The following is a 26,777-nucleotide window of genomic DNA, read 5'->3' on the forward strand; positions in this document are numbered from 1 at the left end:
GTCCCTGCTCTGACTACATATTGGATCCAGCATGTTGCAAATAATTGTTTTTCATTAAAGAGAGAACATTTCCTTCCAGTTTAAGGGCAATGGTCATTCTGGTAAGGAAGATCATAGAAAATAAGTATTTTTACAACCATGATTCTTGGAAGAAGTAGGAATTTTGAAAAGATCCCAAGCAGCCCACACAATGTAACCTCATCCAGTCTTAGGTTTACTTGTCAGGTGTGGATATTAATACTTCACGAAGCTGTGGTGAGAATTAAGTGAGACAAAGAATGTGATGGTGGCTTGCACAGTGCCTGGCATATGGATGGCACTCAGCAAATATTTGTTCCAAGCAAAGGGGGATGTACTGATGAAGCAGACTCTCCAGCCCTATCAACAGCCCGCTTGATCCTGCTGGGAAGATTTGCTGGTGTTGTACACACTTTGTTTCCTGTGTGATCCAAAAAATAACCTCACGGGGAGGAGGTAGCCATCAGGACTGGAACAATTTATAGTCAGCACGTGCTGCTGTTTTGCTGCTGTATCCCAGGTTGCCATTAGTCAGAAATGGCTTCCCATGTTTACTGGAAACACTGAGAAGTGTCCCAGCAGCACTGATGCTGTGGCTGCCGTTTTCAGCTTATTTCCAGGCACACAGGTTCCTTGGCATACAGGCAGTCACCTGTCTTATCCTTACGTAGAGCGATGGGAAGGGCCCTGCTTGGGAATCAGGACACCGGGTCTGAGACCCAGCCACCTATGAGCTCTGTAATCTCAGGCAAAGGGCTTCACTTCTCTGAACCTCTGGACCCTCTTCTGTGAAACAAGGGGCTTGGAAGGCATGTTTTCTCCCACCCCCTCCAACTTGACAACACTACCTTCTACTTATTTATTCCACTCACAGCTTTCTAAGTATTGCTGCTCGGTGTCAATATGAGTGCCCAAACGTGTGTACCATCACACACACACAGGCACACACAGATACATAGCATTCATCCTCTTATACCCAGAATCTTACACCCAGAATCTCCACTTAGAGCACAAAAACCTCATGCCCCAGCGAATAGCCATTTTACTCACCACCTTTAGAATGACATAATCCAGCCGCTTCTCGACGAGAACCTCATCTTCCTTGTGACTTGGTGCTTCTGCTGCCAAATGAGGTAGAAATGGTGCAATCTGATTTCCACCCCTTGGAGCAACTGCTGCTGCGGCTGCTGCAGCCGCCCGCCTTTTTGACCATGGATGCTGCATCAGCACAGAAATGCTGAGCACAGCACATTTCTGAGCTTGGGGAAGCAGACTGGATTGCTGCGGAGGGAAATGGGTTTCCATTCTTCCAAGGGCTCTTTCCACCCAGGGAGTTTTAGTGATGGGAAGAGGTTTTACTTTTAAACATTGCAACCTCGAAGGGATGAATTTGAGAAAGATTGCCTTCTGTCAAGATCAGGTCCCCTTCGGGAAGTCAGATTTAATCATTTGGGATTGTGATCTTGCTTCCTGCTCCAGACATATGCACTAAGGCAACATTTGTGTTTGTTTGATGGGGACGATGACAGGGTCTTTAAAGCATCCTAGTGCAAATTCCTGTTTGTTTGTTTGCTTGCTTGTTTGTTTCTTAAAGGATGATGTTTCCGTGGGCTTCTGTGGTTCATTCAGTCTGGCGGACTGAAGTAGTCTTTGTGGTCCCCGCTTTCCTGGCAAATCTACTGGGAATAAAACAGGGCAGAGCCTAGGACTCATTAGCTAGGGGGGTGAAGTTCATTTTTGGATTCCCACAGATGTCTCCCTGAATTGCTCACTCAGTTTTGGGGGTGCTAGTTTCATTGATGAGGAGTCTTTGCTTCCACACAAATCCGATAGCTGATGGTACTTCCTGGGCATTTTTGCCGCTGTGAGTTCAGTTTTCTCATCTGCAAATGAACACGACTCACAGAGTGATCATGAATTGTTTAGATGATTTATGACAATGGTCTCCAAATCTTTATGAGTATGTTCTCTATCAGTAAAAATTTATTTGCATGTGCACCCCCTAATGTATGTATATTTATATACTTGTAAATTATGTAACACACTTATATCATTAGCTAATATCTCAAGTCATAATATACACTAAGGATGAGTTTCATTATTTAGGGTAGTGATACTAAATGATATTTTAAACAAGTGTGATAATTTCAAACATTTTTGGCCAACTTCTTCTTGGATCTGAATAAGTCATGGTTCTGATCTTGTAACGTGGTTCTGAATATTGTATATGTAATATGATTGAGCTCTTACTAGGAGTGGAAGTGTTGGCTCTGCCTTCTCTTCTTGCTTGTGTAATTAGTAGTTGCTTCCATTTGGGATTTCTTTGCAGGAATCTTTCTAAGCCAAGTATCTACTTTGGGGCATGGGGGTTAGTTTAATTAAAACTAGATTGTATAATCTACAACTCCACTTAACCCTTCCATGGTGTGGAACTCTCAGTCTTCTCTCAGAATAACACGTTTCTTGTAAGTGACACCTGGGCTTCTGACACATGGATGAAAAAGTCATTATTGCCGGCCCATACGTCAGATATTAATAGAGATAGATTTTTTCTGATATTTAAGATAACATAAAGCCTTTGATATTGTTTTTCCTGCACTTCAATGAGTGGTTCTGCATATTCTCCAGATCACACCTATACCTTTTTGACTCCAGATGTGCCCCTGGCATGACTATTATAAACACCTTCAGCATAGATCCCAGTTCCACATTCTCTGGATTGGAGTCCTGAGAGAATGTGCTGTAAGAAGGAAGACTTCTGCAGGGTTAGTGTGACTGTAGGATTATAAACAGGAAGAAAGAAAAATGCTTTTACAGTGCAACTTTAGAAGGCTTGGTTGAGTTTCAGAGAATCAGAACTATCAGTACAGTTCTAGGATTTTGGACAGGATACTAGGGAATCCTTCCCTGGATCTTGAAAACTTCAGTTGTTTCTTCAAAAGTAGTTAGGTTACAGGGTTCTGATATAAAATAAGTGGGGTCAGGTATATTGGATGTTGAGCCAGAAGAGATGCTACTTATGACAAGCCAGTCTGTGGAATATTTACAAATTATGACTTAAGCAAAACATTACCAAGCAAGTCTCTGTACCTTACCTTGCAATTACATACATAGGGAGGGGCAAGAACTCATCGTGCCTTCCAGATTTTATTGGGCATGGAGAAATTCTGGAACCTAGGCTTTCCATAGACAGACTGATAGTTACTGAAAATCTCTTTGATGGTTTTCTGGTCACTTCAAGGGCTCGTCAGAAAGACCCCTGTCCAGAGAGCAGTCTTGGAACAAGCAACTCTCTTTTGGAGTAACTTTGGCTTCCAGAAGAATAATAGGGCAGCATAGGTTCAAGGAACATGTGTATTCCAGCTCCAAATGGAGGGATAAAATACCAAGAGATCATTTAAAGCATACATTCAGTGAAAAATAAACGGCATTTTAGGGCTTTCTTTCTTAATATGTTCTCTCATGGTAGCAGAATTTTAGCTGGGCACATCTTCATGGCAAAACTACTGTTCCCAGCTTCTTTTGCTATATGGCCATATGACTGAGTTCTTGTCAATGGAATCTGAACCACTTCCACTTCTATTGCTTAGGATATTGGTGTGTCTATGCCATGCTCTCTGTCTTATGACATGAGCCCAGTTGTTATGCTTTGGACATGTGGATGATGATGATTCTCTAAAGTGTGGCTGAGCAGTGAATAGATCTCTGAATGTGGAGTAAGGGTGCTGCTTCCCTCCCAAAACCTGGCTACTGTAATAGGTGCTGTGGTAGGCTGTCTAGATCTTCCCCTTCAGGTCTGAAGCTCTCATTCCCAAGATTTTGGGTACATTGGCTACTGATAGTTCACATTTCAATTCTTCTTCCGGAATTGCTCTCGGCCAGAGAGTGCTGCTTCACCTGAAGTTTCACTCCCTCCCCCAGGAGCAGCCCACATCCAATAATTGGTCAATGCTGGGTTGAAAGGCCTGGGCCTCATGCCTCAATTTTGGACAACTCTAAAAAGCATCCCAGCTACAGAGATCACTGTGGTGTTGGCCAAAGCTTTTGTTGTAATTGCAATAACACCTCTGTCCACCTCCTATTCCAGAAAGCACTCCCCAGTAAACCTCTGGTATGGAAAATTCCTTATCAGTCAATTTCCTACCAATTGGGTTGAAATTCAACCCAATATACCACTTACACTGTGACTGTTACCTGAGTGGGGGAAGACCCTCTTATTTATTCCTTAAGTCTGCAATGTTATGTTTAGTTGTTACAGTACCTGAAACTTCACCTTAATTCAATTATTGAGTAGTGAGAAACAAACTGATCTGGAAATTAGAAGACCTGAATCCAGTTCTGTTTTTTCCAGGAATTTGTTTTTTGACTTTGAACTTTACCTCTCTTGGCCCCAATCTTATCTGTAAAATGAAGGTGTTGGATTAGACCATTTTAAAGGTCTCTTCCAACTTTAATAATCTGTGATTATCTTCTTCCTAAAATGTGTCTCTTCATGAAGCTACAGCGATATCCAGTGGCAGTTTTATTAGTCGAAAATTTCCACCCAAGCAAAAGATTTGGAATGTGACTCTACATCATGACCTCTCTTTCGCTTTCCTCATCCCCATCTCCTTTCCCTTCTGCCTGCACCACCTGTCCCATATTTTCTTTCTGATTCATCTCTCCCACCAGCCAAAGAGTAGGTCCAGAAAACCTCAGTCATTTCTTTGAGCTCAGCTGCTGCTGTATGCTTCCAGCTGAAATTCCATCTGGAGCTACTGTTTTAGGCCAACTCCTCCTGTGAGAGCCATCTTTTTTCTATTGCACCTCTCTTCCCCACACCTCAGGGGTGGCTTGGGCAGAACTGGCCATGAGGGCAAACATTGTACTTTTTCTTCCCCAAGTCAGAGCTCTTTTGGAATCAGAATAGTCTTGATAACTCTCTCAGGGAACATGATGCTATGCTGGGCACTGTAACCAGCCAGAAGGACCCACCCTGCCTTCATGGCACTTACATACACGCTTAGGCATTGTCACTCAAACAGTCAGGAAATGGTTAGTTTTTTATTTAATAGTGCTTTGCAGTTTAGGAAGTATGTTTTCATGTTATCTCAATTCATCTCTAAAATAACTCAGCAAGTCTGGTATTATTATTATTATTTTACAGAAGAATTGCTTTTCTAGAATTACTCTATAATTGCCAGATTTAGGACTGGGACCCACATTTTCTAACCACAAAACCTGTACTTTTATTCTTGCCCTTTTAATTTTAACCTAATAAACTCCTTTTCTAGATCTATGCCTATGTCCTCCTTGCAGGTCTCGGGGCTCCCATGAAACTTGGCTCATGTCGTGGTATATAAATAATTAGTTGGCAATGTGCCACCCATCCACCCAACTAGATTGAGAATGCCTTGAGAATAGAGCCTGTGTCTTGGTCATCCTTACATTTCACTTGAATGACTAACTATTTTTAGTTTATAATAAATTAAATGTGATTTTTTTTGTCCTACAATACCAAGACCTTTCACATTGTGTGATGATAACAGCAATGAGGAATGCTCATACTCATATGCAGAGATAACAGGAAGCTCTCTGTGGGTGCGACATTATAAGCCTGGAGAAATCTCCTCCTTCTTTACTGCCTCCCAGATGTCTTTCTTACATGGTGGTATAACCTTTCATTTCATGGCATATAAGGTTTCAAATGAAGTCCCACACTGACTTAGATTCACTCTGGTTTGTAAGAGGCTTCTCCAAACTGTCTTCCAAGAGGAGGCTTGGGGAGAAGGTTGTGGAAAAGACAGGGGGAGGAAACACCATAGAAAGAGGAAATGGGACACTAAAAGTGGATTCTGGGGATATTAGTAGCAAATGATCCGACCTGTCAATTTGGCTGGTACAAAAATCCCTTTCCTGCACCTTCAAGAAGTTGATGTGAGTGGTGGGAGTAAACGTAAAGGTGGGGATTTAAGGCACTTTGGTTCAGTTGTGAAACAAACAATTCCATGGTCGAGGGCCGCGTGACTCCCGAGCTAACTCAGAGGTGGAGCGTGCCGCAGCCTGGAATGGCTCTTGCTGCCTCTGCGTGTTTCGGGCACCGGGCTGTGCTACTTCAGCACCGAAGACAGCGCCTCGAGGGCGCCCCTCGGAAACCGAGCTGGGACTCCGTGGCTGTTTACATTGGGAGCTCTGCATGTTTGAGTCAGTGTCCTTGGCAAGCTGTGCTGAAGATTGGAACCTGGGGTGTTAAAGAAGGCTCAGCAACCAGAGGTCTAACTCAGATTCCTTTGGGTTTTACTCCAGGCTAGCCATCATTTCCCTTTCAAGTGTATTTCTTTGGACTTGAAGGCGCCCTTTTCTTTTTCCAGCTGTTTGAGGCATTTATCTAATTCTTTCTGCCCTATTGTACCAGAAATGAGGCGAAATGCTGTGGCACCTCTCCTCTTCCCTTAACTAATTTCATTTCTTTTGGTCTAAGTGTGCTCGTTCTTTCCTTGGACCTCTGGCTCTCCGTTTTCCATGCAAAAGTTGGCTTAACAGCCCTGGATTTCAGGGAAAACATGAATGGACACTAACATATAATTGACAGCAAATTGGATGCCGGTTTATTTTCCGGTTTCCCAGGCAGTACATGGACCTTTTGGCAAGGACCTTTTTCAGACATGATGCTTTAGCTCAATGGGCATGTTCCCACTAGTAGAAATTTCAGGCCAAAGTGGAAGATAATGTTTAAGAATCTCCAGGGGGGAAAAAAAAGAATCTCCAGGGCCTCAGAGATGCCAGAAATTATGCAATAAAATACACATTGATACTCTACCTCTTTGAAAGGCCACCCTGGGTTTACTTCTAATTCTTTACTAACCATGAAGATTAGAGCAGGTCACTTAATTTCCTTGAGTCTCAGTTTCCTGAACTGTAAACGGGGATAACAACAAATATGTATCTTGTGTAAAAATTCATGGGATCATTCATGAAAAACTGTTCTGTTAACTGCAGAGTGCTAGCCAATAATTTATAATAACAGTCCCTACAAAACCTTTGACGGGAAGATATTGGCATTTCTGGGTTCCTAATCATTTTAGGCTACGAAAGTGTCAAACCATGCACATCAGAGAGGTGTAGATAGTGATGCCAGGAAAATTCAAAGGAAAGCTTGTCATCCTGCTTTGAGTTGGCTGTTGCCTGTGAACTTGGCTTTGGTCCCTTCTGTATCTGAAAAAAAAAATTTCTTTTCTTCCATTAACTTAATAAGCCAGGGACACTCACACTGACAGACTTGATTTATCAGACAGTCACAGTGCTGGAAAGAGCTAGTGACACATCCCTTCCTCCACCCTCATTTCCCACTGGCAGTTAGACATCTCAGAACCTTGCAGAAGCCCGTGGGTTTTTATTAGTCATCACCCACATGTTCCCATCCATCCTCCAGCTACCTTCATGTCACTTCCACTCATTGCTGCCATAGCTTTTGGATGATTTGACCTTCCTTTAGAGTTCCTAAGAAAGACTGCTTTGTATTTTCTCTAACGGAGGGTAACCCCTACATCCCTAGGTATGTGGACAATGCAATTCCTGCTGCTATGCTTACGTAGGCATTTAGCCCTTGCCAGTAATCTCATTATGTACTAGGATGGTTGGTGTAATGATGATACATGGCTGTCTACGCAGCCTCCATTCCCCTTCTTCCCTAACAGAAATCCAATTTTGCTCAGCTATCCTTCATTCTTGTATAACCATGTGCCTATGGAAAACTGACCTCACCCTGAGCTCCCAGTTATGCCTGATTGGGGAAAGGATATTCCTTTCCCCAGTGCCGGTAGTTACTGCTGTGAGGTCACCTAAGAGATGGTGAAGTCTCTGGATGAGAAGCTGAGACTTGTTGCTGCTAGGTTGCTAATGGCTAATAAAGCCAACCCCTTGAGTGGCATGGCAGACAGATGAACACAATCTGGGTCCTTGGTGACATTGGCAAGCCACCAAATCAAATAATTCTGAAAACTATATTTTTTCTGGCCTTCCAGTTATATGAGATAATCAAGTTCTTTATTGATTGAGCAGGGGTTTCTGTTACTTGCAGCTAAAAACATTCTAATACACTTAGTTGCTGGGCAGAAAATGAGTCTAGGTCACTTGTCAAAGATACAGAGCACTCTTTTTTTTTTTTTCTATTTGTAATATATATATATATTTTTATTAAATTTATTGGAGTGACAATTGTTAGTAAATTTACATAGATTTCAGGTGTACAATTCTGTATTACATCGTCTATAAATCCCATTGTGTGTTCACCACCCAGAGTCAGTTCTCCTTCCATCACCATATATTTGATCCCCTTTACCCTCATCACCCACCCCCCACCCCCTTACCCTCTGGTAACCACTAAATTATTGTCTGTGTCTATGAGTTTTTGTTTCTCATTTGTTTGTCTTGTTTTTTTTGGTTTATATACCACATATCAGTGAAATCATTGGGTTCTCTGCCTTTTCTGTCTGACTTATTTCACTTAGCATTATACTCTCAAGATCCATCCATGTTGTCACAAATGCAGAGCACTCTGGATCTGCTACAGAGCCCCACAAACAATACCCCAAATCAATCTACTGAGCTTTTTAAAAAAGAGTTTTATTTAAAATATAGCTAACATACACTACTGTATTAGTTTCAGGGCTACACCATACTTAGTCAACATTTATATACCTAAGGAAGAGATCACCATAAGTCCAGCCACCATCTGACACTGTACCATGCTATCACAATATTAATGACTATGTTCTCCATGCTGTACATTACATCCCCATGACTTATTTGTTTTCTACCTGGAAATTTGGACCTCTTACTCCCCTACCCCCTTTTAAATTGATCAATTACAGTTGACATTCAATGTTATTTTATATTAATTTCAGGTGTACAGCTTAACAGTTAGACATTTATGTAATTTAAGAAGTGATCCCCCTGACTAGTATAGTACCTACTAGACTAGTCTAGTAACGCTATACAGAGTTATTATCATATTATTGACTATATTCCCTATATTTACTTTACATCCCCATGACTATTTTGTAACTACCAGTTTGTACTTTTAAGCCCTTTCCCTTTTCTACCCTGCCCCCAACTGCCTCCCATCTATCACCCGAACAAATCTAGTACACATCTGACACCATACAGTTACAATAATATTAGCTATATCCATTATGCTATACCATCCATCCCCATGATTACTATGTAACAACCAATTTGTACTTCTTAATCCCTTGTGTGGGTTGTGTGTGCTCTCCTGTTATAGCTGAGCCTTGGTTGCTATTGGCACATCAATGCGTGGGCTTGACCCTCAGGTTGACTGGCTGTGGGATTTGGCCATGTCCACAGCTTATGTACTGCTGTGTGGGAGGCTTACTCCCCTGAGTGGCATTTGCCCCAGCAGGCTCTGGTGCCTGTTGAGACCACCTTTTGTGTGTGCCACTTGTGGGGTTAATTGGGAAGAGCTCTGCTATGGTCTAAAGCCAACCTCCAAGTATGTCGGTTCTGGCGCTTCTTGGGAGGGGCTTTGGTGCAGGCCCAGGCCACTCACTGCCTGTGACCAGCTGGGGACTACTTGGTAGGAGCTACAAAGTGATTTGAGGTTGTTTGCTGCTTGTGCTAAACCTGGAGGTACGTGGAGAGGCCACACTGCCAACCAAGGATGAAGACGTCTGCCACCAGTACCGGGCCTGGGGTAGTTCTGCAAAAAGCCAGGACACCTGGAGGCCTGCGGCTACCTGTCAGTTCCCTTACGGTTCAGCCACTGATAAAGCCTCGTGTAGCATGCAAGTTGGGTGAGGCAGGGTCTCAGGGAGTCACTAGAGTGGGAAGAGTTGTGGTCACCAGGTTAATGCAGATTCTGGTTTGGTGCCAGTGCTGAGCCTGGAGCAACTCAGCAAAACTTTCAGAGCACATGGAGGCCAGTCACTGCCTGCCTGGGGCCAATGGATTCTGATAGTTTTCCAAGAAAGAGTGGAATGAGGGAGGGGCTGGCTGCTCTCAGAGAAAGTGCCTCCAGCAGTGAACGAGTTGGGTCTAGGGGTTCCCAGCTGAGTCAGCAGGGTGGAGCAGTAGAGTTCACGGGCCAATCAGATTCAGATTTGGCCTGTGGGGGCGGAGTCAACATAGGAAAGATGGCGCAGGCCTGCCAGCTCATGAGAGGAGGATACCTCACCAGGAAAATGCTGAATGTTCTCCAGTTTTTCCTCTGAAGCCACACAGGTCCGTCTGTCCTCTGTATTTCTTTCAGGATACCCAAGTTACCATCCTCGGCTGGAGCCCAAGGTGAGTGCCTGCGAGCGAGTGAGTCTGTATGCTGGCAATTTAGGAGGACGTCTGGGTTTCCCGCAGCCTTCTGTCCCACCCATACGGTCAGAATCCCCATTGTTTTTCACAGCCAGATGTTGTGGGGACTCCTCTTCCCAGCACCAGTTCTCCAGGGTGAGGAGCCTAGTGTGGGGGGCTGGGGTCTCTTTCTCCCACGGTGGGGAACCTCCGTGGCCGAACAATCCCTCCTGATTCTCAACAGTCACAGAGAGGTCTGGGTTCCATTCTGTGCCTCCGCCTCTCCTACCAGTCTCAACGTGGCTTTTTTTACATTTTTAGCTATAGGACTTGTGTTCGGCTAGACTTCAGATGGCTCTCCAGGTTGATTATTTTATAATTTAGTTGTAATTTTAATGTGTTCATGGAAGTATATAGGCACAGTGTTTATCTACTCTGCCATTTTTGGATTCTTCTCTACTTAGCTTCTTAAACCAACAACATTTTCACTCACTCCTGCCATTCTTAGCTGCACATATCAGGACGTAAGGTGACAGTAGTTAGGAGACATTTTTTGCCAGTTTGTGGATTCTATTTTGTTAGATATTCAGATTTGTTCTTAATCATAGATGGTTCTACTTCCTCTAGGTGCCTAGCGTCATTTGCTAATTTAATTGCTTGATGTGTGTAGTTTTCTTTGTTTTGGTGGGAAATATGTCCTTTAGTTACATAGAGAAAGGAGCCTACAGGGAAGAAGATATTAATCAAGTAGGAAGACCCTGTTGCTCCTTGGAAGCAAGTTTTGGGGCCCAAGATTCTGTATATAAAAGGTTTCTGGGAGCCACATGTACTAATATTCCTTAAGGGAACATAACAAGAAGGTATCATGTCCACCTTTCTATGCAAGACTCTCTAACTGATGATCTGTCAGGTGGAACAATAATTTATTTTTCTCAGCTCTGGTGTATTGTCCACCTCACAGGGATGGTAGAAAATGGAGGAGGCCATTTTAAAAGGAGGATTCTTTAAACTTGCAGATAGATAATAAATGGGCTACTAGATGGAAATTAGAAAAGAAGGGACAGATGGGGCAACTGAGGGACAAAAGAAACTGAAAGAGATTAATTTCATACTAAAAAACAGATCCAATAATAAAATCCAATCAAGAAATCATATTGAGTACCTCCCAAATGAAAGTTTTGTAGGGAGGCTCATTGAGATATTCTCTCCGTCCTTGTCTAGTTGAAAGATGATATAAACAAGCAAAAAGTTACTTTTAACTGTAAAACTAGCTGAATAGAAGATATGAATAATTGCTCTGAACAACAATAGAAGCACTATCATGAAAAGGTAGGTCATTACTTTTTCAAGTTTTCGAATGAACTGTATAGATAATAATTTAGAGAAGAAAGGAAATTTGGAGCTACAATGGACTAAGAAACTATGGAGGCTATAGGAATGATTTCACTACCATTACTGTCATAATTACTATTACTACTGCTACTCCGACAATAGCAGCTTCTATTAACTAAACATCTACTATAAAACCAGTGCTAGGCACTATACTACAGTTATTCAGTTCTTCACACCAGCATTTTAAGGTATTATCCTCATTTTGTAATAATGAAACTGAGAATTAGCTGCCTAGGGATTTTTTAAACAACTTTATTGAGATATAATTCAAATACCATACAATTCACCCATTTTAAATGTACAGTTCAATGTTTTTCAGTATATTCCCAATTATGCAACCATCACACAATTTTTAAACATTTTCATCACCCAGAATCCATCAGCCTGCTTTCTCCCCATATCCCTTTGCTTAAGGGTTTTAATTCAGGCTTGTTGAGTACTGAAGGATTTGTGAAAACGTACAACTCCTGAATTATTAGAATATTACTTAACCCCTCAGACACTATTCACTTTGAGACTGATTCTGATAAGACGGATAAGTAGATGGTTTAGTTTAAATATGAGGATGAATTCCTGGATGAATTCTTACTAAATAGTGTCTGTTTTGCTTAATTTTTAAATGTATTGATTGGGATAGAAAATTCTAGAATTTCGCTTTTAGGCCATTTCTCTCTGCTATGTTTATATGCTGCCCAAGGCTAGGAGTGTTGAAAATTTCAAATAAATTTTCCTTTGCAGTTCAGGCTGAGAGCTGAGAGCACTGATTCACAGATGACTAAACAAACACGTAACATCCTTGGTCTCACCTTTAAACAGGGAAATTGGTTACTAAACAGCATGTTTTACGAAAGCAAGGGCTCTGTCTCCTCTCCTTTCATTACTGAGTGGTTTAGCCAAGTTGAAAATTGGCATGTGTCCCTATTGTAGAGGTCTCAACAGGTTCCTCTGTATTGAGAATTGGTCAACAAGACTTTAGCCATGGTGTCTAAATATAAAAGCGTGGTGAATATGAGATGTGGAATCCGAAACTAAATGTTCAAAACATTAAAAATACAAGTACTAGGATACTAAAGCATAAAGCAAGGACCTGCAATTTTCTGATACCTTATTTTAAGTAAACTAGCATAGGAAATCAGAGACTGTTGGACTTTGAATGGGTCTGTCCAGACTGGTCTCAGCCCTGAAATTGAGAGAATATTAAGTAATCTGTCTAAAACAATACAGGTCTTCAGTGGAAGAAAAGCTGAGCTTTAAACCCAAGTCTTCCGGATCCCAAAGGGCATTTATTTTCTTTCCACTCTACCAACACACTAAGAGCAAGTAGACTCATAAAGAAAAATCAAAGACCCAAGAGAGTGAGTGACAGACAGAACATACTCTGGGCATCCTAGAAGGAGAATGAAAATTGCTTCTTCCTGGCAGCAGGAAAGGTGGTTCCAGTACCTAGAGGCTATTTTGAAAGAAGGTAGCAGAAACTCCTTCTCTTCAGTTCACTTCATCTCTCTGGCCTTCTGTTTGTTCCTCTGGAAGATGCCACATGGGTGCTAGATGGAGGGAATAGAGTTTGAAACAGTAATATGCCTCTCATTCCTAACAGTCTACAAACATTGCAGCATATTTATTTCTTGATCTTTTAAACTTGATGGAGCAACAGCGTGGTCCTCACATAAATTCCTACTTACATGTAACAGTGCCAGTGGTGTGACATCTTTATCTTTCATGCCTGGGAGGAGAGAAGAGAAGAGGAACAAGTTCAGACACATGGGTGGGGGCCATGAACCTCCCTCGAGTCTCACGCTACAAGAAATTGTCCTGGTCTCTTCTTTGGTCTCTGCCTAAGAGCCTGTGCAGAAGAATGAGATCACGTCTGAAAAGTGAACTGAACGTCTTGGAGCAAGAAGCTAAATAACTCCAAGGCCTACAAGTGCCATTATCTGTCTCCCATTTCTAATCCTGATTCAAAGGCCAGATTGAGTTTATCCTTTAAAAGAACTGGGCAGCTCTCGAACCGAAAAGCTGAATCCTCTTATTTTCCTCTGGTTTTTCAAATGATGCTGAGAGCACCTAATGCCATGGCAACGGAAGCTGTGAAAAACCTAACTGAGAAACATGGGATGGAAGGGACTTCATGGAGATGGCAGCCTCTGAAGGACAAGACTCATCCTCTTGAAGGCAGATGGGAAGCTTGTTCTTTGCTCCATTATGACATTGCCCACTGCAGCTAGGATCGTAGGGAGGTGGCATGCCAGGGAGCAAACACATGGGCTCTGGTGTCATGTGGTGAACTGAACTGAAGAGACAATTAAGTGAATCTAAGAGAAGGAGATTCTGCTATCTTCCATCAAAATAGGCTCAGTCTGAATGCCACCTCTTATATTTACTGGCTGTGTGACTCCAGGCAGGCTGATTAACCTCTCTGAGCCTATGTCATAGGACTGTTGTGTGGATTCTATCAGAGGATGAATAATTGGAAAGATGTGGCACATATTAGATGCTCAACAAATAGAAGTCATTGTGGACTATTTTAAGCATTGGGTTTCTTATCTCTTGCTCCAAGTTCTCTATTGGCAGCCTCTGATGATGTGGTTCATCCATTTGAAAGAACACAGGTGAGAACAGGCGGCCACGTCGCAGGCTTACTTAGATTTGGGAGGATCCAGGGGGAAAAAAATGCCTGAAATTTTCCTTGTATATGCAGTTCTTTCCTTCCCAAGACATGATGATAATGGAAGGAAAAGAAAATTTGGAGGCAGAGAGTCCGGAATGGGAAAACTTGGATTTCTACAGCCCCGACTCACACAGAAAGACCTTGGGCCAGTCATTTCCTCTCACTGGTTTTGGATTTTGGCTCTGTCACGTGAGTTTCAAAAGGTTGTAAGCTTTTTTTGAAAAACACATACTAGAGTTTGGACAAGGTTAATCTCTGCAGAATGCCATTTCCCTCAGCTCCCTAGGACTGAAACCCTACTGCCAGAGCTTTTCCCCCTGGAGAAATCCAAATAAGGGTTTTGTCTTCTGGGCCAAATGCACTGAGTACATCACGGCTCAGGGAAGGTTGGGAAAGGACAGACCTATGCAGGAGTGGTGGGGGTACAAAAACACAGAAAACCAAAGCTGGAAGGCCCCAATGTATCCTCTACCTTTGGCATTCTGCCAACGGCTGGGCCATTGGCCACCTACCAACAAAGCCCTGTGTCTCAGTAGAGAGAATAGAGGGACTCAGGAGCTAGCTGTGTACCCTTAGGAAGATCACTTCATCTCACTGGGTCCAAAGCCCATACCTGTAAAATGAGAGGGTTGGACCCTTTCAACTTTGGAATTCTACATATGTGCTCTTGCGGGAGGATGCTGCTCTGGGGCTAGCAGCCAGGAGCTCAGTGATAAGCTCTCAGTTCCAGCCTCTCTGCTGCTGGAAGCCTGCTCAGAGGGAAAGGCAGCTCTCATGGCTGAACTGGTTCTCTTCTTCTCTCTTGAAAGCCCTAGGATGGAGAAATGTCTGATTCGAGAGAGGAATTTTACAGGAAGTAGGTGGTGGTCCTTTAAAGGAAACCCCTCATCCTTTTATACATAGTATTATTTTATTTTTTTAAATAAATATTTATTGAGCGTTTGTGGTATATTGGGTACTTGTTCATATCAGTATACAAAACACACAAAAACCCATCTTTGTAAAGCGTATGCTCTAATGCAGGGAGACAGACAGTGAAAAGAAATGTAGGACATTATTTTTAAGTGTTTTGTTGGTGATGAAGTCTGTTAGAGATACAGAATCAGGGTTGTGACTCTGGGGTTTTGATGGCGGTGGTGGTTGTAATTAAAATAGGTGACTTTTGAATGAAGATTGGAAGGCTATTGCCTGGCCAAGGGGAAAACATTATTTAGAATATAACTACATATTAATATTCACAAAATGCCCTTTAATGATGCTATCCATTAGTGCTACTTGTTTGTTAATAATAAATGAGCTATCAACTGTCCACTTTTTTTTTCTTTCCTAAAAGCTTATGTACGCTTTGTGTCTCCTCGGCTGTCCAACTTTTCTTTGTCTCCTTCTTATGGATGCCCTCGTTTCTTTCCTTCTTTCCTCCACAGTCACCTGGGATTTTTCCATCCCGGCTCTTCCTCCTGTCGCCGCCCCTCCCCCACAGGCCCCCCTCCCCTTGGGCTCTCCCCACCCCGCTCTGCTCCGGCTCCCCCGCCAGCCTGTCAGTTTCAGTCTGATGCTACAGGCAAATAGAGTGGAACAGTCAGGCCAAAGGAGACCGAGAGGAAGAAAAACCCTTGAGCAGTCGGAGCGCCCTGTGGCCACACCTCGCGGCCTGGCGCGCTTCCTTTCAGCTCTCACTTCCCGCGGGCGCTGGATGCTGGGCGCGGAGGCCGGAGGTGGGGGGCTCTCCCCCCCATTCTGATAAAGCCGGCCACCTCCAGGAAAGGTACCCAGTTGCAAGCCTCTGCTTTCTCAAATTGAGAATAAGACTAACGATAATGTTCATCATCATACCAGCTCAGGGTTTTTGTGAAAGTTAGATTTAAAAAGTTAGTGACAGCGCTCTCCTAAGTGCCACTCTGATGCTCAAAAGATCCTATTCTGCAAGCAGGGCTGGAGGCCCTGTGCTGGTTTCTGAGGGCCTGGCAAAGGACAGACCCCCACACGGCTGGCAGGAGTTCGTGGTCTCCCTGTGGGGGACAGAGGCGGGTGCCACTCGCTGTAACCGAATGCGGACTATTGATAGCGCCCGTCACTGAGCTCTGTCCTGTGGCCTGGGGCTGAGAACCAGCCCTTCTTTGTATGGGTCTGAAATGATAGAATCGTCACTGTGATTGGGATATGCTGGCGTCCTAATCACGATTGGACTGAAAAGGTGCAGTGTGAGGACCTGTGTACACGTGGGAGGGGGCCTTGGTTTCATACAAGGAATTTGGCGAGTCCACATGCCACGTAGCACCGAGGAGGCTGAGCCTCGACTGGCCGGGTGAAGGTACAAGGGCTGATGTGCCCTCTTCCTGCCTGGAGGACCCGCCCTCACTCATGGCCATGACAGACATTGCTGGTCCTTCAGACCCTTTCGTGAATAGGCTGTGTTTTTACATCCTGTTGAGGCAGAACGATTTATGCACCCATGTTTGCCATTTGTATTTATTTCTGAGTTACCTACTTGTACGCTGTACCCATTTTCCATTGCTTTATTTGTATTTAAAAAGATCTGTTGGGGCACTTAATATATTATGAATAACACTCCTTTATTGGCCAGTAGCTTTTCCAGTTTGTGTTTTCTTTGTCTGTAGTATCTTTTACACCTGTTGGGGGGTATAATTGGTGTGTATCTAAAGTGTTCAGTTTTATATGTTTTGAAATACGTATACATTGGTGAAATCATCAACACAATCAAAATCAAATGTAGCTTTTTCAGTCTCCAAACAGTTCTTGAGGCCCTTGGTAATCTTTCCTTGATCTGTTCTCATCCCCAGTCACAGGCTTGATCTCTTTTCTGCCACTATAAATTAGTTCACATTTCCTAGAATTTTATATACATGGAATTAGACAGTATGTACTTAAAAAAAAATTAATCTGGCTTCTTTCACTCGGCGTAATGGTTTTAAGATTCATCCATATCCTTGCACGTGTCAGTAGTGTGTTCTTTGATGTTGAGAAGCAGCCCGTTGTATGGATGTACTGCAATCTGTGTTTCCGTTCACCTGCCGGTGGATATTTATTTGGGTTGCTTCCAGTTGGTGGGTACTAAAAATTGAGCTGCTGTGAAGAAATTTGTGCACAGATCTGTGCATGTCAAGTAGGATTTTGACAGCTAGAGATGGAAGCATGTTTCCAACAGAGGGCCATAGAGAGGTACAGACAGGACCTGGACAGGGGACAGTGGCGTAGCAGTCTCAGGGAGCTGGAAATACAGGCGATTCACTTGAAGGGCAAAAGGAGAAGAGAGAGCAGGTTGGAGTCGGAGCCATCTGTTTCCTGCCAGGACTCTGAATGATAAAATGTCAACTACAAGTAAAATTCCACTCAGCTCTTCTGAGATGCCAAGGGATTCACTTCACCTGGGTGGACTAATGTGGTGCCTGGAATGGTTGGCCCATCCATGACCTGTGCTGGCTACTGGAGAACTCAGGCCTCCCTGCAGATCCTGGTGGAGCATCAGCCACTAGCTCCTGCTTTTGTCTCCTGCACCTGATCTGTTGGGAGCTCTTCACTCCAGGCCAGCTTCTCCCAGACCCAGCCCTGTGCTTCTTTGCATAGGAATGGGGAGCCTCTGCTCCCCTTTGCTCCAAGTTGGTAGCCTCTTCCAGCCCATTCCAGTTTGTGCTGTGCAGAGCCAAGATCTTTTCTTGCAAGTTAGGGGAAGCCAGGCCGTGTTTTAGAGTAAGATTTGTTATTATTATTTCTCCTCTCAGTGTACCAGCTGACAGAAATATAAACTGCATTATAGTTATTTTGACTAAAGTTCAGAAAATAAGAATAGCGGGTCAATGGTTTCATACCTGTTCCAATTTATCTTTTTTTTTTTAAATGAAGGAATGTTTTCTTTTTATTTGTTGTGCATACCCATAATTTTTTTTTTTTTCCACGTCAGACGGGTAATGTGCCAATGTCATAACAAGCTTTGTGGGAGGCACATCTCACGCAAAAGCGTGAACACCCAATCATCACACTTATGAACTACAAAGGATCTTTTTTTTAAATTTATTGGGGTGACATTTGTTAGTAAAATTACATAGATTTCAGGTGTACAATTCTGTATTACATCATCTATAAATCCCATTGTGTGTTCACCACCAATTTATCTTTTGATGGGTGGCTCTATCTCTAATTCCTGGTCCAGTCTTTTTAATTGGGCTGCTGAAATGTTTGTTACTATAGAATTTTTGTTTTCAGGGTCCATCAGCTTGCTCCCCACCCCTATTATCTTGGTCTAGAGCAAACAGCTGTACTGGGACAATAACAGAAAGAACACAAGGATGGATAAAGATGGCTATGCAGGATCTCATATTCTCCATGTCAGGGAGGGACAACTTCCTTATGTCACAAAGGCATTTCATTCATTTTGTTCCAGGGTATGTGCAATACCTGGCATCTGCATTTGAAGACACTGCTACTCACTCCTTAGAGTAGATTTGCTTGTTCTTTTTCCCCCAGTCATGCAGATCTACCCAGGCTCTTCTACTTAGCCTCCCTTAGGCTTTTGCAAAATTCAGGGCATAAATTGTGTTGTGGGACAGAGTGAATCAAACTAATTGAATGTGTGTCCATGATTATTTTTTATGTTTCAATTATAGTTGACATACAATATTATATGAGTTTCAGGTGTACAATACAGTGATAAGACATTTATATAACTTATGAAGTGATTACCCTGATAAATCCAGCACCCATCTGACACCATACATAGTCATTACGATATTACTGATTATATTCCCCATGCTGTACTCTACATCCCCATGACTATTTTGTAACTACAAATTTGTACCTCTTAATCTCCTCCCATTCCCTCACACCCCTCCCAGTCTGGCAAACATCAAAATGCTCTCTGTATCTAAGAGCTTGTTTCTGTTTTGATTGTTCGTTCATCCTGTTCTCTAGATTCCACATGCAAGTGAAATCATATTATATTTGTCTTTCTCTGTCTGACTTACTCCACTCAGCATAATACCCTCTAGGTCCATCCATGTTGTTGTAGATAGCAAGATTTCATTCTTTTTATGGCTGAGTGATACCCCACTGTATATATGTACCTCCTCTTCTTTATTCATTCATCCAATGATGGACACGCAGGTTGCCTCTATATCTTGGCCATTGTAAACAATGCTACAATGAACATATGGATACACACATCCCCTTGAAGTAATGTTTTGTGTTTCTTTGGATAAGTACCCAGAAGTGGGATTACTGGGTCCTTTGTCTCTTGTTATATATAGCCTTAGTTTTAAAGTCTATTTTGTTTGGTATAAGCATTACTGCCTCAGCTTTTTTTTTGTTGCTGTTTTCTTTTTTTTTTTTTTTTTTTTTTTTTATTAATTAATTTATTTATTAGTTTCAGGTGTACAAAACAAGGTAATACTTAGACGTTCATCATTTATATCCCTCATACTGTGAACCCCCCTCCCCCCATCCACTATCCCTCCGACCTCACACTGAACCATCACATTATATATATAAAATTATAGTTGGCATTCATTAATGTTTAGCTTCTGATGTACAATGCCATGATCAGGTATCCACAGTATCCCTGAGGTGGTCTCCCAAATAGGACGCATGTCCATCGGATACCCAACAAAATCTTTACAACATTATAGAATACCTTCCCCAAATTAATTTTCAAAAGAAAAACCCTGAGGCCATCTTGTGGTTACCAGCTGCTTCCAAATCCCTTCACCTTTCCCCTTATCCCCAACCCCCTCCCACACACCCATCTAACCACTCTCGGTTTTTTCTCTGCGTCCCCAAAACTGACTCTGATTAGTTCATTCACATAGTCTTTTCTTTAGATTCCATATATAAGTGAGATCATATGGTACTTGTCTTTCTCTTTCTGACTTATTTCACTTAACATAATGTTCTCTAGATCCATCCATGTTGCTGCAAATGATAAGATTTCTTTCTTCTTTATGGCTGCGTAATACTCCATTGTATAAATGTACCACAGCTTCTTAATCCAGTCATCTACCGATGGGCATTTTGGTTGTTTCCATATCTTGGCTATTGTGTAAAGTGCTGCAATAAACATAGGAGTGCATACAGATTTTTGAATTGGAGTTTTGGATTTCTCCGGGTAGATGCCTAGGAGTGGAATTACTGGATCATAGGGTAGTTCCATTTTCAGATTCCTGAGATACCTCCATACTGTTTTCCATAGTGGCTGCACTAATCTGCAGTCCCACCAACAGTGCACTAGCGTTCCCTTTTCTCCACATCCGCGCCAGCATTTGTTGTTTGTTGATTTATTGATAATAGCCATTTTGACTGGAGTGAGGTGGTATCTCATTGTGGTTTTTATTTGCATTTCTCTGATGGTTAGTGAGGTTGAGCATTTCTTCATATGTCTTCTTGCCTTCTGTATGTCCTTCTTAGAGAAATGTCTCCCCAAGTCCTCTGCCCATTTTTTAATTGGGTTGTTTGTTTTTTTGGAGTTGAGTTGAGTAAGTTTTTTATAGATTTGTGATATTAATCCCTTATCAGATATATCATTGGCAAATATCTTTTCCCATACAGTAGGATCCCTTTTTGTTTTATTGATGGTTTCCTTTGCTGTGAAAAAACTTTTTAGTTTGATGTAATCCCACATGTTTATTTTTTCTCTTACTTCGCTCGCGCGAGGGGATATATCAGTGAAAATCTTACTCCTGGTAATGTCCATGAAGTTTCTTCCTATATTTTCTTCTAGATATTTTATGGTTTCAGATCTTACATTTAAGTCTTTAAGCCATTTTGAATTTGTTTTTGTATATGGTGTAAGGAGGTGGTCCAGCTTCATTTTCTTGCATGTGTCCGTCCAGGTTTCCCAACACCACTTATTGAACAGACTATCTTTACCCCATCGTACATTCTTGCTTCCATTGTCGTAGATTAGATGGGCATATAGGCATGGATTTATGTCTGGACTCTCTATTCTGTTCCATTGATCTATGTATCTATTTTTATGCCAGTACCATGTTGTTTTGATTACTGTAGCCTTGTAGTATAGTTTGAAATCAGGTATCGTTATACCTCCCACTTTGTTCTTATTTCTCAAGATTGCTGAGGCTATCCGGGGTCTTTTATGGTCCCATATAAATTTTAGGATTATATGTTCTATTTCTGTGAAAAACGTCGTTGGTAGTTTGATAGGAATTGCGTTGAATATGTATATTGCCTTAGGCAGTATGGACATTTTAATTATATTAATTCTTCCTATCCATGAACATGGAATGTGTTTCCATCTATTTATGTCTTCTTTCATTTCTTTCTTCAGTGTTGTATAATTTTCTGAGTACAGATCCTTTACATCTTTGGTTAGATTTATTCCCAGATATTTTATAGTCTTTGGAGCAATTGTAAATGGAATTGTTTTTTTAATTTCTCCTTCTGCTATTTTATCATTGGTATATACAAATGCAACTGATTTCCGAATATTAATTTTATATCCTGCTACTTTACTAAATTCATCTATCAGTTCTAATAGTTTCTTGGTGGAGTCTTTAGGGTTCTCTATATATAGTATCATATCATCTGCATATAATGATAATTTTACTTCCTCCTTACCAATTTGGATGCCTTTTATTTCTTTCTCTTGTCTGATTGCTGTGGCTAGAACTTCCAGCACTATGTTGAATAGAAGTGGAGAAAGTGGGCAACCTTGTCTTGTTCCTGATCTTAGGGGTTTGTTGCTGTTTTCATTTTCATGAGATATATTTTTTCCATCTTTTTACTTTCAGTCTCTGTGTGTCTTTCAATCTGAAGTAAGTCTCTTGTAGGCAGCATACATAAGGGTTTTGTTTTCCAATCAGTCTTTCTTATTCATTTATCCAATCGGTCTTTTGATTGGAGCATTGAATCCATTTACATTGAAAGTAATTATTGATAGATATGCAGTTATTACCATTTTATTATTCATATTTTTTATCTTTTTTCCTTCTTCTTCTTAAAGAAGTCCCTCTATGATTCCTTGTAACAGTGGTTTGGTGGTAATGAACTGGTTTGGTGATGAACTCCTTTAGCTTTTTCTTGTCTGGGAAACTCTTAATCTGTCCTTTGATTCTAAATGATAGGTTTGCTTGGTAGAGTAATCTTGGTTGTAGGTCCTTACTTTTTACTACTTTGAATATTTCATGCCAATCCCCTCTGGCCTGCAAAGTTTCTGTTAAGAAATCAACTGACAGTCTTATGGGAACTCCCTTGTAGGTAGCTAACTGCTTTTCTCTTGTTGCTTTTAAGATTCTGTCTTTGTCTTCAACCTTTGGTATTTTAATTATGATGTGTCTTGATGTGGGCTTTTTGGGGTGTATTTTATCTGGGACTCTCTGTGCTTCCTGGTCTTGTATATCTATTTCCTTTGCCAGGTTAGGGAAGTTTTCCATCATTATTTCTACAGATAGGCTTTCAATTCCTTGCTCTCTCTTTTCTCCTTCTGGTACCCCTTTGATGTGAATGTTGTTACACTTGATGTTCCTGAGACCCCTTAAACTATACTTAATTTTTTGGATTCTTTTTTCTTTTTGCTGCTCTGATTGGATGCTTTCTGCTATTTATCTTCCAAATCACTGATTTGAGCCTCTGCTTCATCCATCTTCTGTTGATTCTCTTTAATGTATTCTTCATTTCAGTTATTTATTCTTCATTTCTGACTGGTTATTTTTTTTAATGTTTCCTATTTCTTTGTTGAAGTCCTCCCTGAGATCACTGAGCATCCTTATAACCAGTGTTTTGAACTTTGCATCTGGTAGATTACTTGTCTCCATTTTGTTTAGTACTTTTTCTGGATGTTTGTTCTGTTTTTCATTTGGGACATATTTCTTTGTCTTCCTGTTTTGGCTGTCTCCCTGAGTTTGTTTCTATGTATTAACTAGAGCTGCTGTGTTTCCCAGTCTTGTTAGCATGGCCTTATGTAGTACATGTCCTGTGGGGCCCAGTTGCACACTCTTCCTGTTCACCTGAGTTGGGTACTAAAAGTGTGTCCCTTGTGTGGGATGTGTGTGCCCTCCTGTTGTAGTTGAAACTTGGTTGCTGTTTGCCCATCAATGGGAGGGATTGACCCTTGGATTGATTGATTGTGAGGATTGGCTGTGACTAAAGTGGATGAGCTGTTGTTCAGGGGCTGACCCTATGGAGTAGGATTTGCTTTAGCAGGGCTCTGGTGCCTGTCTAGCCTGGCTTTTGGTTATATATATATATTTTTTGTGTGTGTGGAGGTGGTTGAGTGGTGCTCTTGTGCTGTTGGAAGCTGGCCACTGTGTGTGTTGTTTCTGGAGCCTCTTGGGAGGGGCTCTGTTGCAGGCCAAGGTCACGTGTTATATACCCAGGGCCATTTGGTGTGAGTTACAAAGTGATATGCAGATGGTTACAACTTGTGCTGGGCTTGGAGGTGCCTGGGAGAGGCTAAGCTGTGAATGGAGGTCTGCTGTTGCTAGTGCCAGGCTTGGAGCTGTTTAGCAAGAGGTACAGAGCATTCTGAGACAAGATGCTGCTTGTTTGGGGGTTTGTGAACCTTTGAGAGATTTTGGGAAAGTCCAAAGCATGAGCTAAGACATGCCATTTGGATGAAAAAGACATTGGAAGTGGCTCAACTGGGTCCACAAGTTGGGTGGGGCAGGGTCTGAGGGAATCACCAAGGTGGGGCAAATGATTATGTTAGCTATGTTGATGGAGACTCAGATATGGTGCTCACCTGTGTCTGCAAGCTGGGTGCAGGGAGGACTCAATAAGGAAAAGTTTCTGCCAGCACTTCTGTTGGGGAGAAATCTGCCCTTCCAGCCCTCATCCTAAAGCCAGACAATTCAGTTCCTCCCTGTATGTCCCTGGAAACCTTCGAGCAGCTGCCCCCGTGCTGGAGCTCAGAATGAGTAAGTCTGTCAGTGAGTAAGTCCATGTGTGGCCTCTTTAACAGGAACACATGGGACTTCAGCCGCCCCCTGTCTCACTCAGCCACAATCTCTACTTGTTTTCACAGCCAGAAGTGATGGAGACTACTTTTCCCAGCTCTGAAGCCTTGGGCTGGGGAGTCTGGTGTGGGGTTGGAACTCCTTGCTCCACAGAGGGGACCTCCACAGCCAAGACACCCCTCCCGATTTTTAACCACCACACGTGGGTGTGGGACAGTCCATTCTGCATCTCCACCTCTTCTACAAGTTTCAACATGGCTTCTGTATGTCTTTAGTTGTAGGACTTCTGTTCAGTTAGATTGCAGGTGATTCTCAATGATGGTTGTTCTGTAGTTTAGTTGCAATTTTGATGTGGTCATTAGTGGAAGCAAGCACAGTGTTTACCTACTCTGCCATCTTCACAAGAGCTTCCCCCATAATCTAAGTTTTTGTAAACTTCTGTTCCAATCCCAGGAGACCCTCAACTCCAGAGGCAGTGGTCTAGAACTCTGAGGAAAGAATGCTGACCTGGAGTCCAGATATTTGGCCTTTGATGTGGCTCTGTTTTTTACTAGCCAAGGGCTGTACGTGAGGAATTCAACCTCTTTGAACTTCACTATCTATTTGTATAACAGAAAAGCCTTTCCCAGCTTGACATTTCTGATTTCATGGAATTTCTGCCCTGCCTGTCTGACTGTATTTCTCAAACTTTTATTTAACAGCTATGTGCTAAGCACAGCTAAGTATGTGTAAGATATAATTTTTGCCCTTAAGGAAATCCTGGTCTGGTGGACCTGGAGAATTGATATGCTGGGAAGGGGATCATCAGGCATCAGAATAAGCCAAGGTGCCTGTTAAGAATGCTGATTCCTGGTTTCCATCTCTGGTTCTTATGTACAATAAGATAGAGAACTCTTGCAGTGCTATATTTGGATGATGGTGCTGATGGACCACAGATGGAATGCCCCATAGAGGGTGGCATTTATCCCTGTACAACCTTCATGTTCTTTGCCATAACTGTGTGTGCCTGCTCTGTTATTTAAGAGTTTTCTTTAAATTTGTTCATTTAAAGATTTGAAATACATTTATTTAAAATGAAAACTTTGTTCCGTAAATGTAGATGATAAGCATGTACTACTTACTATAATAGATGGCAATCTTAAAAGGAACAAAATGGGGGAAAAATTTATACAATACCAACTGGACGCTACTAAGGCTATTATATTTATACATATAATTTTTTTCAGTTAAAGTGGGAAATTGACAAGCGTTAGATGGGAGTTTGTGCTCAGAGAGAAGAACCCTAGTTACTGAAATGGAGTCAGTTTGATGTCATTGATGCCGAACACTGGAACGTTGAACAAGAAGAGAGGTTTTCAAATTTAGTTTCTTGACCTTTCTTCAGAAAACCTTTTACATTAAGACCAGTGTGTAAAACAGATTAAAACCAGCAGCAGCAACAATGACAACAAATAAAACAGCTGCTCTGAAAAAGCCGGATGGGAGCACATTCCCTACTGAGTTAGACCCAAAGCATTCAGACTGCACTTTGAGAAGCACTGGCTTTGGGGCAGTGGAGGATTCTGTGGGCCTGTTAAATAAGCAGAGCCTGACAACCTGAGTGTGGTGACAGGATCCTGTAGTCTTTGTGCCAGCAGGGACTCTAGGAGAAGCATAAGGTGTAGGCGAGGGACAGTGATTCCAAGAAGTCAGCCACATTGGAGGCAGGGGTTGTGAGATTTTTCTGACATCAGAGTGAGACTTTTGTTTTATTTTAATAGTTTCTTTAGATCCAAGGAGGCAACAGGGCACTGTTCTCTTGGTTTAGAGCAAACAGCTGGGCTTGCCCTTTGCTTCAGGAGGGGCAAGGATATCCAGCCACGGTGGTTAAGAAAGCTGAATCTGTATTTCAGAGTGTTTGTCAATGCAAAGGTTCCTGGAATTTGGATTACTTGTGGCCTGGCTCCTGTCTCTGTCACTCCGGTGAATCAGGGAATCATCTGAGCCCAGAAAGAAGCATCATGTGATCATTCTAAACCCTTCTTGGGAGCCTTTTGTGACTTTGGGAAAAAGTCTAGGGTGAATCCGTGTGTTTAATTTTGGAGGCAAACCAGAGTGAGATTAAGTTGTAATTCTTCACATGAGGAGTTTAGTCCAGATGGTAGCCAACCGTGGTGGCTACCTTGCTTGGCATTCTACCCAGATCCCTTTTCAGACTATGTGCCCATCCCCTGGCCACCAGGAATACTAGCTGTGTTGGCTCAGAGCTGCGTCTCTTGCTGAGATTTGCTCTTGTCAGCAGGGAACTGCCTCATCCAAGGTTACATCCCTTTCAGGGGGAGGGAGGGGCTGCTGATGACAGGCTGATATAAGAATAGAAAGGCCAAAGGCCCCTTAGCTTCATTGGGGACAGCCCTGAAGGGCCATCCCAGCTCTAGCGCCCTCTGTAGGATTGACTCTGGTCACAGTTGCAATCTCATCCTGGGTCAGCTCCCAATTTCCTGTGCTCTTGGTAA

Source organism: Rhinolophus hipposideros, assembly GCF_964194185.1.
Source record: "Rhinolophus hipposideros genome assembly, chromosome: 16".
Lineage (NCBI taxonomy): Eukaryota > Metazoa > Chordata > Mammalia > Chiroptera > Rhinolophidae > Rhinolophus > Rhinolophus hipposideros.